The sequence below is a fragment of the Balaenoptera borealis genome (assembly GCF_965194805.1).
Source record: "Balaenoptera borealis genome assembly, chromosome: 7".
NCBI lineage: Eukaryota > Metazoa > Chordata > Mammalia > Artiodactyla > Balaenopteridae > Balaenoptera > Balaenoptera borealis.
The window spans coordinates 89,427,976-89,444,577 of NC_138864.1; the positions used below are offsets into that span (position 1 = coordinate 89,427,976).

The 16,602-nt window shown below is 38.2% G+C and overlaps 1 protein-coding gene across 5 annotated transcripts in view; it reads left to right on the forward strand.

Moving 5' to 3' along the window:
• GPR141 (G protein-coupled receptor 141) overlaps positions 1-16,602 on the forward strand; it is a 190,963-nt gene that overhangs the window by 10,897 nt on the left and 163,464 nt on the right. The window contains exon 4 of one of the 5 annotated variants that reach the window (XR_014246802.1): positions 3,742-4,357. The exons of the other annotated variants lie outside the window; for them this stretch is intronic. The gene's annotated coding sequence lies outside the window, so the exon portion shown is untranslated. Of the gene's footprint in view, positions 1-3,741; positions 4,358-16,602 lie in introns of those variants that run through there. 5 annotated transcript variants of the gene reach the window in all.

Here is a 16,602-nt window from a genome sequence, read left to right on the forward strand (position 1 = left end):
GCATGCGGGATCCTTGTGACGGAACTGCTCTTCTTTTCCACTGTATCAATGTCAATATCCTTGTTGTGATATTGTACTATCTATATTTTTTTAATATATCTTCTTATATAGTAGTATATTTTATAAAACAATATTGTGATACTTTACTATAGTTTCACTCATCTACTAGCTTGGGTAAACTGTTCATGGAATCGTTCTGTATTATTTCGTACAACTGCATGTAAATATGCAATTATCTCAAAATGAAAATCTAAAAATTTTAAAGGGGTGAATTTTTTAAAAGGTGAGTAGATTGTGCCTCATTCAAGTTGATTTTTTTAGAAGTTCTCCTTTCAGTCTGTAGAACTCAGTTGCCCCCTCCAGAGGCCACTCAGAATTTTCCTGAAACACTGTTCCCGCTTTGTCGAGGCACATGACACATGAATCAGGCCCTCTAAGCCATTTCGCTCTTCCACTTCTTTCCTTGCTCACATGGTCTCCAAGAATCACAGTCACATCTTCCAGCTTCCCCTCCTGGGTCACCACACACAACTCGGGGCCAGCACACCTGAGCTCATCCTCTAGCTTGGTCTCTCCAAAGACATATATACCTGGAGAAATTTAGCTCATCTATGATTCTATATACATTGATTTTTTTTGTATTGAGTTCCCAGATTTTGATTGAAGGTTACTTTCATAAGATCCTCCATGGCATCTATTTTATTTTAAGATCAAAGTCCCAATTTTTGCAATTCTTTGTCAACACTCTATATTGTTTGCCCCCAAACATGACCTTAATTCTTCTTTCATTTCAAAGGAAAAGGGGGGGGATTAAATGTGAAAAGATAATTTAAAGACAGTGTAGTAATTTTACTATTAATGGCCAATTTTAAGGCTTTGGAGTTGATGTGATTCTTGTATTTAAAATTTTTTTTAAGTTTTGCTAAATTCTTGGATAAAATTTGGAGGAACCACATTAGGTTTTATGTTAATACAATAACATTTATTACCAAGTAGAGTAATTATTCGCTTCTAAGCATGTGAATTTGTTCCCCTAATGAGTCTAGTACTTGAGACATGAACAGGGAAAGTAAAGGGCAAGTGAGATTCCCTATATATTTGCCTGAAGGCAAAAATCTTAAATAGCATTTTGTTTCCACGAGCAAAACATTTTAGATGAACCTAAAGAAGGTAGGCCCTCTTTTCTGGAAAATACACCATGGATTTGAAGATAAGTTCAAGGTAGGTTACATGAATAACATAATTATGTTATCTTGTACATAATTATGTTATTATGTACATAATTATGTACTCATAACTGAGGTGAGATCTTCTTCAATTTGCATATGCACTTATGAAAATAGGAAAGTTCTGTAATATTTTGGGGAAATGATCTGTGGTTTATTCCAAAGAAATTAATTATAAAGAGAAAACAGTTTAGCATTCTAGATAGTGGGTTGTGGGTATGTTACTTTTAAGTAAGATAAAAAATAACTTTTTCTAGATATTGATATTCCTTGTCTGAAATTTCTAATATGGAGAAACAAGGATTAAGTAATGGAAGGGCTTTTGTTTGTGTTCAGTTACACAACAACTAGAGGAAAGACATTTTATTATCCCCATTTTAAAGATGAAGCAGAGACTCAAAGAGGTTAAGTGACTTGCCAAATTTATACAACTGTAAAGTGACAGATGCAAATTGAAAGCAAATCTCTCAATCCAGAGCCAGGATCATTCTGCTATAGTAGAAATCCACAGCACATCTCTATAGCAGACCTTATGGGGACTGTTGAAGACTTAAGTTTGAAGCCATCAGATGACTAACTGTATTTGGAGAAAAGTGCCTTTGCAGTCATTGATATGAAACAGAATTGGTATATTACTATGTATTACTAACCTACAGAACACAGGACCTGCACTAATTTAACATTAGGCACAGACTTACTGAGTGCTATTTTGCATCAGGGACTGTGTATAAAGAAGCCCTGGCCCTTGTCCTGTTTTACTTCATTCCTTATAGGAAGGAAAGAGGAGAATTGAACCATTCTATTTTGTGAAGTTTACTTTAAATAAGATTTGCTTTAGAAACCACCACTGTGATAACAATCTTACAAGCATCACCAGGATAGGATGATATATGGATTAAAGTGAAGAAGGAGGCACTCTAAATGTAGAGTATTTAAGTATATTTAAGTATATTATTAAGCCATTTCAAAGTTCATAAATACAGATTTACTTCATGATACTTAATCACTTCACAGTATTTCATCTTATGAATAGTTGGAAGTTTAGTTTTTACATTTTCTTTATTATATATGGCAATTCAGTGAACATCTTTGAACATACAACTCTAAACACTTTCCCTATTATTTCTAATAAATTCCTAGGAGTGAAATTGTAGGGTCAAAAGATGGATGTATTATATATGTTGCTGCGTTATCACCAAGTTGCCCTCTGGAAATATTGTGCCAAAACAATGAACTCATAACTGAGCTTTCTGCTTCTAGTTGGTCTCTCTTTCCAATCCAAACTGCACATTCCCAGGCTAATGTTCCCAATAAGCTACTCTATTCATGTCTAAAACTTTTAGATTACCCATTATCTACAAATAATTCTAACTTCTAACACTAATGCCTTCTGCTGTCAGGCTAGCCCATCTCTTACAGTTTCATCTCTGGTACTTTTCTGTATGATTACCAGGATTTAGTCAAATATTTCACCAAACAGGCACATATTGCAAAAGAAAGGCCTGTGTTCCTTTAACATCAGTCCCATAAACACTTTCAATGTATTGATCTCTTCGCTCATCTTTACCTATTTTATTTCTTTCTCTCAGAAAGAAATATTGACCCTACTTCATTCCATATTTTAGTTTAAGTTTAAATATTTAAATTTAAACGTAAAGAAACTTAAAGTTGTATAAGTTAAACCCAGGAGACCACTGAGGAGGCTCTTCCAATAGTCCAGGAGCTGACTGAAAATGTCTTTCCCTCTAATCCAGCCTCCTCCCTACCACTAGATCTTGATTTCTAAGATGTAGATCTGATTATGTCACTTTTTTTAAGCCTCCAATAGTTCATCGCCACATACTAACAATAATGTGAAGTATGAACCATACACAGCCCTTACCAGCACACTTTTCACCCTCATATGCCAGAATAGAGGCATACATGTGTCTGCAAACTCCACACCCACTGAACCCTCTTCCTCCCCAAGTGATGCTTTAATGCATCTCTGCCTCTGCTTCCTGTCCTTCCTGTGGACAGACTGTGAGTGAGGGAGATATTTGGAAATATTTGTTAACAGGTATGATATCGATATACAATTAATTCAAACACATCATTAAAACACTAAAACTCCAAAAAGCAAACGAGCAAGGATATTAACAGATAATTTATAAAAGGGAAGATGCAGGTGGCTTATGGAACATTAATGGAATTTAAATAAAATCTCAGAGAATTCAAATAACTATGACTAATTGTTTTCCTCATCAAACTAACAAATGTATATTTTTTAAAGTTAGGATTATAGTGGTCCAGAGTTTAATGAGACAGACACACCTATACATTCCTTGAAGAGGTAGAAATTGCTGCAGTCTTTCTGGAAAGTGATCTGACAAGAGCCCTAAAAACGTTCATATCTTTTGACCCTGAAGTTTCACTCACTCCTGGTGATGTACACTTAAGGAAATAATAAGGGATAGAGACAAACATGAGGGCTTCCCTGGTGGTGCAGTGGTTAAGAATCTGCCTGCCAATGCAGGGGACATGGGTTCGAGCCCTGGTCTGGGAAGATCCCACATGCTGCGGAGCAACTAAGCCTGTGTGCCACAACTACTGAGCCTGTGCTCTAGAGCCCGCTAGCCACAACTACTGAAGCCCATGTGCCTGGAGCCCATGCTCTGCAACAAGAGAAGCCACCGCAATGAGAAGCCCACACACTGCAACAAAGAGTAGCCCCCGCTCGCCGAAACTAGAGAAAGCCCGCGTGCAGCAACAAAGACCCAACGCAGCCAAAAATAAAAATAAAAATAAAATAAATAAATTTATAAAAAAAAGAAAAAGACAAACATGATTGGCACAAATGTGTTTATTCCAGCTTAGCTTATAGCTACAACAATCAAAAGTTGCATGAAACTCAAATGGTCAACAATAGGGCAATGCTTTAATAAGTTACAGTTTATCCATCCATATAATGGAGTATAAACGATCATTAAAATGTCCTGTATAAATGAAGAATTTTTAATGATGTTGGAAATTATATCATGTGGTATGAAACACTACATATCACTGAATGAAAAAAAGAGATAGATGCTTGTATGTACATTATATTTCAACTGTATAAATGCATATCCAAAAATATCAGTGCTCTCTAAGGATGAATTGTGTGTGCTTGTTTTACTTCTTTTGTTTGTAATTTAAACACTGGGCACATATTTCCTTTAAAAATTGCAAAAAAAAAATTTTTAAACTATGCCTTGTATTCATTCATCCTAATGTCACTCTTATGTCTATCACTCCTATGGCGCTCAACAAATAAGCCAAAGAACTCATCTCTGCATGAAGATCATAAATTCCTCAAGAGCTTGAGCTTCTTCTTTTGCAATGCTGAGTGCTTAGAAAAACTCAAAACCATTTGTGAGATGACTAACTGCATGTATGATTGAATGACTGTCTGCCTTAAACATCTCTTAGACTTGAGTTGTGTCACTTTGCTCTCTTAATCCATAGATCATTGATTTGAAGAGCCATATGGGTTCTGTTTCAAGGGGGCCTCCATCCTGTGTATGCTCACTCTTCCTGTGTGTCATTTCTTGATGTTTATGCGTTTGGTAATCTCTTTAGGTAATGAAAGTGACTCAACTTTTCTACCTGGATGTTGCCTTAACTACTGATGGAAGTTTGTCAAATGTTTGGGGAACCTACTTTCTTTTTAAACATGCCTAGAAGCTACTGCTATAAGCACATTTTCATAAATCCAGTGAATAAAGCATGTACTACTACTTTTACTTAGACACTTCTCTTATGAATATCTGGGGCATATTGTCAGAGACCTTATTTAGAATATTGTCTTCAGTATTCCAAATTTAGTAGGAAGTTCACAGCGTTTGCTAAATCCCTTTCCTTCTAGCACTAAAAAAAAAGGGAAGGAATCATACCTAAGGCCTCCATTCATTTATTCTCAGCTACCAGCAGAATTATTTAAATTACTGCTAAGGATTATTCAACAAAGCCATTCATCTTGTTACCAAAATTATTAGTGAATTGAGAAAGACCATTTTTCTTTAAATAAGGATAGCTAAGATTCCAGTGTTTATCCTAAGCCATTAATAACTTCTTTCTTATCTCCACCTCTTGTTTTGCAAAGGTTGGGAATGCAGACATTGGAGTTAGAACTTGGGTCTTCATTCTGCCTCTACCACTCACTAGCTCTGTGGTCTGGTGTAATCTCTTAACTCTCTTGGATTCCTCATCTATGAAATGGGATAGTCAGAGTATCTGTCTCATAGGGTTGTTAGGAGTATTGAATAAAATAATATTTTAGTTGGAAAATTATAATTCCCTTTAAAATGTCAGCTATTGTTAATTTAGCTGTGTAGGATAGTACAGAAATGAACGAAAAAACACTGTAACCGAGCAAGGGCTCATGTGCCCACGGCACAGAAAGCCAAACTCTGACGGCAGGTGTTTGCAGCAAAGTCAGGATTTATTGCAGGGCGCCAAGCAAGAGAGTGGGAGACAAGCCTCAGATCCACTCCAACTTGGTCTTTGAGTTAGGGATTTTTTAAAGGGGAAGAACAAAGAGGCTGGGGGTAGTCATCGTCTTGTGACATTTCTTAGGTGTAGTTTTGGGACTCAAGATGCCTGCGGTTTAGGGGTCTCTGGTCTGGTGGTCCATGACCGGGGGCACGGCGGGGTGGGTCTGTTAGCTCATCTTGCCCAGGAGAAGCAACCTGAGTCTCGGTACATTAACAGTGTTATCGACAACAGCAGTGTTATTCATCTGACTCTGGATGTTTAGCATTCAGTTAGCACAGGACTGAGATCAGAGGGGATAAGAAAAGGAATAAAATTTTGGATAAAGAAGTTAATCATAAACTTGGCAGGGGAACTCAGTCTCAGGGGAACTCGGTTTCAACACGTGATTAAAAGAAGACTTCTCCCAACCACACCATTCCTTGTAAATATTGCTGTTTGGTCACTTGATTCTTGTTATATTTTGAGCAGTAGTGAAGAAGAAGTATTATAGTGTGTTCAAAACCTTATGTCCTGTATGTATTATGGAGATAGGTAGAAAGTGACTTCCCTGCTCCCCTTCACAGCAAAATTTGTCTCGAAGGCCAACTCCCTCACCGTCTCTCCTTTCTCACTTCCACCCTCTCTACAATCCATGCCAACCTGACTTCTGTTCCCGCCGCCCCATCAAAACTGCTTTTGACAAAGCGGCCAACCACCTGGGATTTATCAACACAGAAGGACATCTTCTATCCTCCTTCACTCACTGTGCCAGCATCATTCCACACAGCAGGCTGTTTCCTCCTTCTAAAATACTCTCCTTTTGTTTCCCTTCAAGTCACACTCCCCCAACATTACTGGCTTCTCCTTCTTGGACTCCTTTGCTAGTTTACCCTCTTCCATCTGACCTCTGAATGATTGGTTGCCTCAGGACTTGACCTGGGTCCTATTCCATTTCTTCCAAAATAATCTTTTCCTATCCCATAGCCTGAAATACCATTAGATGCGACTATCTCCTAAATTAAATCTCTGAGCCAGACATTTCTCATGAAGTGTGAATTCATAAATCTGCCTGCCTACTTGATTGTTCCACTTTCAAACACATTGTGTCTAAAACCTACCCCCAGCCCCGGAAACACACTCCACACCCCAACTTCTTCCCAACCTTGGTAAACAGCACCATTGTCCGCCCAAAATATGTCTTGTAACAATCCACTTCCACAGTGATCTTTTAAAAATAGAAATGAGGTAATGTCACTTCCCAATTTAAAACCCTTGAGTGGGAACTCATGGCCAGTGGAATTAAAACAAAATTCCCTGTTGGCTGCAGGGCCAGCGTTATCGGGGTCCCCCTGCCTGACTTCAACTCATGCCACTCTTCTCCTCTGGGGGTGATTCTCACCCTCTGCTCCAGGCACACTGGCCTTTTCCTTGAACAGAGCAAGCTTGTGCCTTCCTCAGGGCCTTTGTACATGCTCTTCTGTCTTCCTGGAAGGCGCTTACCTGGTTCTCTGCATGGCGAGCTCCTTCTTATACTTCAGACCTTGGCCTTAGATTCCCCTCAAGTAGGTCTGCCTTGATCACCTATCAGAATAGACCCTTCCTATCAAAACAGACACTGCACATATTCATTCTGTTTTGGTCACAGCTCTATCAAAACTAATCTTTATCTTATTAGACAAGCTTGGGAGCTACTTGAGGACAGTACCTTGTCACTGTTACTTGCCTGTTCAATGCTGTACCCTGGGGGTCTGGTAGAGGACTTTGCTCATGGTCAGCTCTGGGTTTATCGAATACTTGTATGTCATAGTGTTCTAAGAAGGGGGCTGGGTGTGAAGGAGACAGGCGCTGCCCTGCTGGAGAAGCATTAGCATAATGACCATACAGTGTGCAATGGAAACTCATAGGTAAAGAAGCTTCATCAAAGAGGTGACATCTGAATTCAGATGAGTATAAATATGATGGGAAAGGAAGGGAAAGAAGGCTTGGGCCAAGTGAACAGCATGAGTGAAGGCCTGGAGCTGTGAAAAAGCATGTCATGTTTAAATTATTAGCTCAAACAAGTTTTCTGAAGAAAGTAAAATTAATGCAGCTATATAGAACTTGGGGGAAGAAAAGTCAGGACCTAAATAAAGTCAGATGATGGAAAAAGTTTTAAATGTAAGCAAAAAAATGCCATTTTACAACTATGGTACATTTAAGCTACTGGTAATTAAAAGCATATATAGTAACAAACACCACCTGGGTTTTGCAGGTGTGAGTAAACTTTAAAAAAAAATTGGAGGGAGGAATAGTTTGAAATTGTCCAAGATGCAACTAAAGAAAGCTGAAGCTGTGAGTTCAATGCCTTTCGTCCAATAATGGGAATGAACATGGTGATGGCAACAACCATGTGGCAGAATAATTTCATTTATATCATCTCATTTCACTTCAGTGGAACAAACATATATTCAGGTTCTGGATAGGTAGTGGGAATCGGGAAAAAAAAAAATCTTGGGCCTCCAAGAGACCATAGTCTAATCAAAGACAAAGGCACATGAAGAATTGCCAATCTAGAATTTAAAGAAAAGAAGAACCTTTTATATAACCTCAGTAAATGTTCAAAATAGTTATCTAAAGCAATTCAGATTATTTTTTTCCAAAAATCCAACTGAAGTTTGCACTAAGACCATTTTCTCATAGGCTTTTTAATTGAGTCTGCCCATGAGGACCGTTCCGATGGTGAATTGCACAGGATAAACAAATGCTGGTCATGGAAACTGGTTGGAAAATGCCAATGAATTTCTTTTCATTTATGTATGAGAGACATCTCTTTTTTAAGAATAAAACATTTTATATTTAAAGTTAATATAAAATTAACTATATTTATTTATTTATTATATAAATAAATATATATATATTTATATTATATAAATATATATAATTTGCATTATTAATTTAACCAATAATCATCAATATTATTAATTAATAATAATTAAATAATTTATTAATATTTATTTAAATTAATAATTTAATTATTTAAATTATTTACATTTATATTTATATTTATTTATATTATATAATAAATATATTTATTTATCCATTCTCTATATTTATTTTAGAAAACACTAAAAATTGAAATGAAAATAAATACATGCCTATTACATATAGATTTTAATAGACATTTTTTTTACACAGCTATTGTGTCTGTTTTTAATGCATGTATAAAAATTGCTACATTTAAATATATTTTCAAGTTTACTTATCCCCCAGTAAATGTAAAGACATACCAATATTGTGAGGGATACCAATGTATTTTCTTTTTAACATCTTTATTGGAGTATAATTGCTTTACAATGTTGAGTTAGTTTCTGCTGTATAACAAAGTGAATCAGCTATATGTACACATATATCCCCATATCCCCTCCCTCTTGCATCTCCCTCCCACCCTCCCTATCCCACCCCTCTAGGTGGTCACAAAGCACCGAGCTGATCTCCCTGTGCTATGTGGCTGCTTCCCACTAGCTATCTGTTTTACATTTGGTAGTGCATATATGTCAATGCCACTCTCTCACTTCATCCCAGCTTACCCTTCCCCCTCCCCATGTCCTAAAATCCATTCTCTACATCTGTGTCTTTATTCCTGTCCTGCCCCTAGGTTCATCAGAACCATTTTTTTTTTAGATTCCATATATATGTTTTAGCATATGGTATTTGTTTTTCTCTTTCTGACTTACTTCACTCTGTATGACAGACTCTAGGTCCATCCACGTCACTACAAATAACTCAATTTCATTTCTTTTTATGGCTGAGTAATATTCCATTGTATATATGTGCCACATCTTCTTTATCCATTCATCTGCTGATGGACACTTAGGTTGCTTCCATGTCCTAGCTATTGTAAAAAGTGCAGCAATGAACATTGTGGTACATGACCCTTTTTGAATTATGGTTTTCTCAGGGTATATGCCCAGTAGTGGGATTGCTGGGTCATATGGTCGTTCTATTTTTAGTTTTTTAAAGGAACCTCCATACTGTTCTCCATAGTGGCTGTATCAATTTACATTCCCACCAACAGTGCAAGAGGGTTCCCTTTTCTCCACACCCTCTCCAGCATTTATTGTTTGTAGATTTTTTGATGATCGCCATTCTGACCGGTGAGAGGTAATACGTCATTGTAGTTTTGATTTGCATTTCTCTAATGATTAGTGATGTTGAGCATCCTTTCATGTGTTTGTTGGCAATCTGTATATCTTCTTTGGAGAAATGTATATTTAAGTCTTCTGCCCATTTTTGGATTGGGTTGTTTGTTTTTTTGATATTGAGCTGCATGAGCTGCTTGTATATTTTGGAGATTAATCCTTTGTCAGTTGCTTTGTTCGCAAATATTTTCTACCATTCTGAGGGTTGTCTTTTTGTCTTGTTTATGGTTTCCTTTTCTGTGCAAAAGCTTTTAAGTTTCATTACATCCCATTTGTTTATTTTTGTTTTTATTTCCATTTCTCTACGAGGTGGGTCAAAAAGGATCTTCCTGTGATTTCTGTCATAGAATATTCTGCCTATATTTTCCTCTAAGAGTTTTATAGTGTCTGGCCTTACATTTAGGTCTTTTATCCATTTTGAGTTTTTTAATAGGCATTTTTAAAACTAAAACCAGGATCACATTGTGATATGTTTGCATTTATCTTCCCTGATTTGCAGGTCATGTATTGTGCATTTCATGTTGCTGTTGGTTGTCTTTAAGGTTTTTTTTTTTTTTAAATAACATTAAAAACTGTAATCTTCTTACATCAAATCAAGAATGGATAGCAATCTTCTGAGTCCTCATATGATATGTGGGATTTAAAACCTTTTTCCTACCTTAATTACCCTAATTCTTGGGTTTTGTAACACAATTTTAAGTTTTTGACTTAAATATTAAGAATTAAATTATTCTTTTGTCATATATACCTTCTTTTTCAAAAAGGTTTTTTAGACTTGTCTTTGATATTGTAACTAAATTCTCAACAGTTATTTGCACTAAGTGGTTCCTGTCGTTATCAGCTGACTTTTCACACCATAAAATCTAGTCATAGATTAGTGTCACAGAGGCTAACCTGATTTTTATCCTTTGCACATAACCCACTTTTTGGCTTATAGGCTTATATTTTTTTTTCCTTTCTTGTAGTTCTTGTATATCAAGTATTTTGTCAAGATGCACTAAATTTTCTAGGAATGTGATGAAGCCTACCGAGTCAAATTCCCCAGTTTTTTTGGTCTGGGGAAGTGTTACGCATTTCTGTCTGATTCTTGCTCTTGTTCTGTCATTGTGTTTCCTTCCTCAGGTCCACCACACAATTTCTCAGCTGACTCTCTGTTCTCTGTCCTAGACATTTATCATCCTCTTTCTTATCATTTTTTATTTCTTTATTCTCTTTCTGTTTTCCTGAAGAGTTTCTAAATCTTGCCTCCTCTACACTGATTTGATTTTCTGACAGTTTCGGTTTTTTCCCAGTAATTGTTGTGGTTTGGGGTTCTGCTATTATTACATTTTTAGTTTTCTTGAATACCTTCCTTATCTCACCCAGTTCCCTTTTCATCTCAGACTCTTCTATTCCTATTTTTTTCCTGCTTCATCTCCACAAAAGTTATATCTTTCATCCTGTTAAGGTTGACAGTTTTTAACAATTTCCTTTGGTTTCTGAAATAAAGCCATTTCGGAGGCTTATTTTTCCTCTATAGTTTTTAGCATCAGGTCTGGCATCCTTTATTCATTGTTAATACATTTTTTCCATGGGCATATTTTGCTTCTGTTTTTGCTTTGCTTGTCTATCCATCCCAGAGAAAGATAAATCTATATACCCCCTCTTGGGTTCCAGCAACCAGGGTGTAAACAGTGCAGAAGAAAGCAAGCTCTTCTTACTGTTTGGCAAACTGGTATTCATTGAATGAGCCACTGATTATATTTTTCAATTCAATTCCATCAGCCTTAGTGCTAGAGAGAATTCTTTCCAAACTCCAGTAATATGCTGGTAGGAAATCTTAATTTTTAGTGTGGTTGAACATTCCCCCTTCCTTTGACATCTTCATCTGTATTTTATTTTTGGAAGTTAAGAGCCACTTGGGGCCAATAACCTGATGTCATTTTTTTTTTCACTCCAGCAAAGTAATTTCCTGCAGACCCGTTTCTCCAAGGCTCTGAACTTCTATTGACTGATAAGAGCTTCTACTATTGATGTACTAGGCTGGATTTTCACCTTGCGATGAAGAGAAAATCTCCCTGTTCTCATCAATAGTTCCTAAACCATCCTTTTCCTTCATATTGTGACAAGTTAACCGTCAATAATGAAATATAAAGCATCCTTCTCCTGAAGCATTTTTATTAGTATTCAGAGAGGGCAAATCCTCAGGGTAAGGATGAGGATGGTTCCCAAGAAATAGAAGCAGTTTATTCACATTCACTGTGGGACCCTTTTTGGTTTTGAATTTTTTTTTTTTTTTAATTTATTTTTGGCTGTGTTGGGTCTTCATTTCTGTGCGAGGGCTTTCTCTAGTTGTGGCAAGTGGGGGCCACTCTTCATCGCGGTGCGCGGGCCTCTCACTATTGTGGCCTCTCTTGTTGTGGAGCACAGGCTCCAGACGCACAGGCTCAGTAGTTGTGGCTCACGGGCCTAGTTGCTCCGCGGCATGTGGGATCTTCCCAGACCAGGGCTCGAACCCGTGTCCCCTGCATTAGCAGGCAGATTCTCAACCGCTGCGCCACCAGGGAAGCCCTTGGTTTTGAATTTATAGGGAGCCTGACCTTCCAAAAACTGGAGTTCCGTGCTATGATGGAAGTCACCAAGTGAAATGCTATACTAGTCTAGTAAACTCAATCTATGCAAGTGCCTCTTGTATGAACCATGTCTTTTATTTTCTGTGTTCTGATGCTTTCATTCCTAGGGCCTTGCTGACCTTGGAGGGACTACCCCTCCCGGGGCTAGCCGATTCCTAGAGATAGTGAACAACTGGCCAGTGAGCATGCCTTTCAGATGCAAAGCAACCAATCCAGAGCCCTTATCCCCAGTCACTGCCTTTATCCAGCTTTCACATTCTGGGCCACTGTCCACTTGCCCAAAGCTCCACAGGGTCAGGTACTAGACAACTGACAGACTAGGGACAGTCTGTACTAGGGACAGACTCTGTGCCCCAGAGTCCATTGAAATGGTCCAAATTAGCCAATCCTAAGTCCGTGTACCATGCCAGACCCATTCCTTCCTTCAGAAATCATAATAAAGGCTCTTGCTCACAATTTTCCCCTCTCCCTCTGCCTCCTGACCAACCCTGGAGCTTCCCTATGTAGCCCTCCATGATGTAGTATGCCCCTTTTCTTGGCATCTGTGAGTATAACAAACTATCTTTTCAGTGGCAGTTGTCTTCTGATCTGGAGGCCTTACCATACTTAAAGCATAATAAAACCTATATTTTAAAGCACCTTTAAATGACAGAATTAAAACTATTTTAGCCTCCTACTTTATGTTTATTCCTCAAAGCTGAGGAAGTAAAGGAATAATTTAGAGATAAGAGTCATAGGAGTTGGGACAGGGAGAAAAGAGAAAGAAAGAAGGCCCCAGAGCTACCTTTAACTCCATGTGGACTTCAGTCTCCAATCAGTACTCATGACATTGGTGCCTTTTCCTAAAATAAGTAGGTTCTAGGATCAACACCAGGAGGTTAGTGAGTCTTCCCCACCTTGTCTGGATAGCGGGAGGCAGGTGGTGTAAGTGTGCAGAGGGCGGTGCCCACACTGGCAGGTGGAGAGGCGTGTGCAAAGCACACTACCGTGCGGGGCTGGTCTCCCTAGTGCTTTCCGCTCACCATGTTTCCCCACACTTCGTTCAGTTCACCTCTCTTTAGTCTCTAACCTTTCTATTCTGACTTTTAACACAGTATTTCTTTTGTTCCCACTGAATTCTTTATTTTTTACAAATTGAATTCTCCCAAGTGCTTCCATTAACGCATGGCTTTAAGAAGTAATTATTTTGTTTTTGCTGTCAGCAGCCCTGACAGGGAACCCAGCTCTGCTCTGGCAAACGAGCAGACTTGCTAGCACTGGCTACCGGTGGGCAGGGAGAGGATGCGGGGCTGATTCCTTGAAGGTCACGAATAAACAAAGTTCCTTTTTATTTTAATTCCTTTGCTGTTAAATGGACTATTCTTTCTTTCATCAAGCTCCTGCTTTTATTCCTCTACGTTCTTGGTGAATTTCATGATTAAATTCTTTATGAAATTATTTATTCATCAATTATTAAAGAATTCCATGCCTAAATTCTCTTCAAAAACTAAAGTGCAAGTGTGATTAGAAGCCAATTGAGGTCCTATTGATTTTTTTAAACTGAACTCGCATGGCTGTTTTTTATTTATTTATTTATTTTTTATTTATTTATGGCTGTGTTGGGTCTTCATTTCTGTGCGAGGGCTTTCTCTAGTTGTGGCAAGCGGGGGCCACTCTTCATCGCGGTGCGCGGGCCTCTCACTATTGTGGCCTCTCTTGTTGCGGAGCACAGGCTCCAGACGCGCAGGCTCAGTAGTTGTGGCTCACGGGCCCAGTTGCTCCACGGCATGTGGGATCTTCCCAGACCAGGGCTCGAACCCATGTCCCCTGCATTGGCAGGTGGATTCTCAACAACTGTGCCACCAGGGAAGCCCCCTATTGATTTTTTAAAAACTAATTACATACAAACATTTAAACAGTGAATATTAATTGAGTGTTTACTCTATGGCCAGGCACTGTTCTAGGTACTGGGTGCACATCAGTGAACAAAATAGAATTCTTTCTATCATCATCTAAATTTAAGATAATTTCACCATAGTATTGGCACATAGAAGCAGTATTGCCAAAAATATAAATATAGAGATAAACATCTAAATATCCAATTTTTTTCTACCTAGGTTGCTCTGAAAAGATTGACTGATTCTAATGCTTTGACCTCCCAGATGGAGTAAGGCAAAAGAGCACTTGTCCAAGTTATGGCTGGGAGAGATGCAGATCCCTGAGTCAGGGTGGAAGGCATAAGGTGTTTTCATTTGTTCTGCCAAATCTGGTTTCTTCCCTACAAATATTGAACACCACTAATGAGTTAGTGCAGGTGCCATGCATACTCTGGTAATGGGTGGGTTGTCTGTCTGAGGGTTCATTGTTCTGAGTCCCCGTGGGTATTTTAGTGGGAAGCTGGGTGAGGCCAAGTCAGAAAACACTAGTTAGATTCCACATGAAACCAGCAATGGCTGGTTTTGGAAGTTACATTTTCAAAAGCCTGTTTATTCTGCAAACAGCAGATAGTCCATTAATATTAGAAACCCACAGTCTAAAGCTACATGATGAAAATCTAGCTTTATCTCTGACCTAAGACAGTTTTTTAAGAGCCAGAAAATCTTCTTGTTATGTATTTGTGTTGGAAGGATTAGGGAGAATCATGTTTCCTCAAGGAAACATCAAGGTGTTATGGCATTTTTTTTTTTATTAGTAGCTGGTCAAAAGTGACTGGAAAGATAGGCTGTCTCTCATGGTTGGAAGTGTTAGTATTGTCTGGCCAAAAAAACTAAGTCAAGGATGAGGGAAGGGCAGGAACTCCTCAGCTGAAGCATGGCAGATACTTGCGTTGTGCCAGGCACAGAGTTGATGCTTTTTGAATGAATAAACGTTGACTTGTTCTTGAGAGTATGCAAAATGCCTCCAGGACCCTCCCAGAAATATTTTGGGTGAGGGTCCTTTGTAGGAAGCAGGTCTTCTGTGACCTGGTGAGGTTTCCTCTGTGAGTGATATCAGGACCTGAATGCGATCTATCTTTTGCCAAAAATCTTGTGAGGATGCTTCTGTGAATTAATATGGTCTAGATCCCTAGGTTTCAATACTTGTTTTAGCCGAAAATCTGCTAAATCTCTTCTTTAAGCGGAAACTCTGTATTTAGAACAGGCAGAAGCGGAGATTCTCTGGGGGAGGCCCTGAAGCATATCCTCCTGGGCTCTCTCCCCATAGTAGCCTCCACAGGGCACAGTTTGAAAACACTGGCCTAGAGATCCATTCTGGGCTAATTAGATTCCATGAACAGGTTGAAGTATGTTTAATCTTTGCCCTTACTATCCCTGATTCAGGAGTTAAGATTTGGTCATTTGATCTCATTCTCAAGATTCACTGACTTCCTAATCAAATTCTGGGAGATTACTCAACAAAAATACTATCAGGTTGAGGCTCCAAAGGTTGAACACTGTGACAAATGCCACCTGGTAGTCGGCCCTTTGACACCAACTTCGCTTTGAGGCTTCCAATTTTCAAGGCAAATGTATGGAGGATCAAAGTTCTGCTTGAGGAAGAAAATCTCACTTATGTAAGAGCCCAACATTGAAATTCACATCATGGTGCATGAGCTTCAGGGAATGGATTAGAGGTTGGGATGGGGTTTCATGTGAGCATTTTCTTTTCATTTTGTTCTGATCATTTAATTCACTAACAATTTCATTGATACAGTTTTATTTGATAGTTTGAGCTTCTAACAGAGTCCAAGATCATGCTGATTGCTTCATTTTTCCTTTTTCTTCTCTCTTTCTTCTTTTTTTTTCTTTTGCAAAGTGTTATTGAAATAATAATTCACATACATTACCCATTTAAAGTATGCAATTCAGTGGTTTTTGGTATATTCACAGAGTTGTGCAACCACCATAATAGTCAATTTTAGAACATTTTTCATCACTTCAAAAGGGAACCCCATATCTTTTTAGCTGTCACCATTATATTCTCCACAGACCTAAGCAAACACTAATCAACTCTCTATCTCTAGAAATTTGCCTTTGTAGACATTTTATATAAATGGAATCATATGATATGTGGTCTTTTGTGACTGGCTGCTTTTACTTAGCACAATGTTTTCAAGGTTTATCCACAATATAGCAT